Here is a 2,358-nt window from a genome sequence, read left to right on the forward strand (position 1 = left end):
CCAACATGTATGCTGGAGAAGGGGCCCCAGGTGGAATGCTTGACATGGGCTTCCTCCAGAAGAGTTGGACTCAGAAGTGCCCGATAGAAGTACCTGTCTTGGGGAAGGGAAGTAGACTAGGGTTACTAATGCACTCAGGGGAGTACTAAGGTTCATGAATACAAGAAGGTGTTTCGGAGAAATAGGTCCAAGAAAGTCAAGTCATTTTTTTTTGACCCATCACTACTTAACAGGAATGAAGAGTTGCAGAACAGTCAGTCCTTCCAAGATGTATTCTTTTGTCATCATTAGCTGAGCCTATTGGCTACTGGGCCAGTGACATCTGGAACGATCCTATTCCTTGGCTGGAGGTAGGACCTAGTGCCATAGATTGTTCTGGGAACCTGGCATAGAAGATGATTTTCACAACGAAGTCATCACTAAACCACTGCTTAAGTCCAGTCCCTGGCCTTCTTTTTCTGCTTTGTAGCCCAGGAACATGTCTTTAAAAGCCAGAAAATCCATGAATGTGAGCAACGTGTCAAATATATCACTAGCCACTTCATCTTTATGATGCTGTAACGTTGTGAAAGCTACCATGTTGAATCCAGGAATCCGCTCCAGCAGCTCTTCTTCAATATATTTTTCTACTAAAAAAACATATTCATTAAAAATAGGCATGTAGGTAAGTTTATTCTCTTCTGTGTCTTCAAATTCCTGGTAGTACTTGTCTATGAAATTACTCTGTAACAACTGGAACTCATCATCCATGATAATATCCTCTAAATATCCAACCACAGCCTCAAATTCTGCATCAGAAGCAGAGGAGAAGGACAGCGCCAAGCTCTCTTCCTCTAAGCCATCCATCGTTGCCGCCACCACCCCACCAAGTAGGCAAGAAGGCCAGGTGGGTACCTACCCAGCCCCTGGCCTCCGCCCAGCCACCTCTCCGTTCTGCACAGCCCCAACCCGCATCTAGGGCACAGCGGTCAGTTGTATGGCTGGGGAGAGGCCTCACCACCCAGGCCGCAGCCTACTTACTGCCCGGACAGCTTAGCACCTGCTAGCAAGGCGGGCCCCAGGCTCCTAACACCGAGTCAGGCCGCTCTGCAAGTGCTGCCGCCACCACCCACTCCGGGCCATGGTTTCTCACTCTACTGTTCTCTTAGGAAGTGTGAGGTCAATGTTTTCTTCTTTCTTCTTTGCTTAACACCTTTTTAAGTGTATCCTGTAGAGCTGGTCTGGAAGCTGCATCATCTCTTAGGGATTGAATGTCTGGGAAGGATTTTAATTCTCCATCACTGATGAAGCTGAACTTGGCTGGATAGGAAATTTTTGGTTTAAATTGTTTATCTTTGAGGACTTTGAATATAGGGCTCCAGTCCCTTCTTGCTTGTATTTCTGCTGATAGGTCTGCTGCTATTCTGATTGGTTTTCCCCAGTAGGTAGTCTGACCTTTCTCTCTTGCTGCCTTTGGGATTTTTTCTCTTATGCCTACTTTGTATAGGTGAATTACTATGTGTCTAGGGGTTGGTCTTCTCATTTGATGACTTGTGGAGGCTCTCTGTATCTCTTGTGCTTGACTGGTCACATCTCTGGTGAGATGGTAAAAGTTTTCTTGGATTGCTTCCTGGAATACTTGCTCTAAGTTGTACTCCATTTCCCTTTCTTCTTCTGGGATACCAATCAGGCATAGGTTCGGCCTCTTGATATAATCGCACATCTCTTATAGGCTTTGTTCTTTCTTTCTGTGTCTTCTTTCTATGCTTTTTACAGATCGGGTTAATTCCATGTTCTGGTCTTCAGTTTCTGAGATTCTTTCTTCAGCTAGATTAATTCTGCTTTCCATGATTGTTATCTTGTTATTTATTTCCTGGATGAAATTTTTTATTTCCAAAATCTCTGTTACAAGTTATTTCAGTGTTGCATCTTGTCTTGTTCTGGTGACAGTCTTTGATGACTTCCACTGTTTGGGCACCAAGGTCTGATTTTTCAGGAGTTTTGTCTTTGGTACACTTGAAATTGCCTGAGGTCTTCCTTTGGCTTTTCCTCATTTGTGACAGATCTCTTGTTTTTCTCTTTAGTTCTGTTATTCAGTGTCAGTGAGAGAGGCTTTCCCTTCTGACCTTTGCTCAGACCTCTATTCTTCCCTGATCCAGGCTCTGGATTTGTTCTATTTTGAAATAGGATGGTGGATGGGAAGCTTTGCTGTCTCTTGTAGTTTTCAAAATTTGAATAAAGTGGGGGATGGGGCACTAGGAATCAGATACTACTTGAAAATTAAAATGTTCACTTATTGTGGTGTGTGTTTCCTGAGATTCACTATGCACTACCACTCTATATGACAATGCAAAGCAGAAATCAATCCAAAAGCAATTT

The 2,358-nt window shown here is 43.6% G+C and overlaps 1 pseudogene; it reads right to left on the reverse strand.

Annotated features, from left to right (window-relative positions):
- Positions 1–258: 258 nt before the first annotated feature.
- LOC103273131 lies at positions 259–850 on the reverse strand (annotated as a pseudogene).
- Between the last annotated feature and the right edge of the window lie 1,508 nt (positions 851–2,358).

The sequence above is a fragment of the Carlito syrichta genome, unplaced genomic scaffold, assembly GCF_000164805.1.
Source record: "Carlito syrichta isolate Samal-C Ts95f unplaced genomic scaffold, Tarsius_syrichta-2.0.1 Scaffold313745, whole genome shotgun sequence".
In the NCBI taxonomy this organism is placed as follows: domain Eukaryota; kingdom Metazoa; phylum Chordata; class Mammalia; order Primates; family Tarsiidae; genus Carlito; species Carlito syrichta.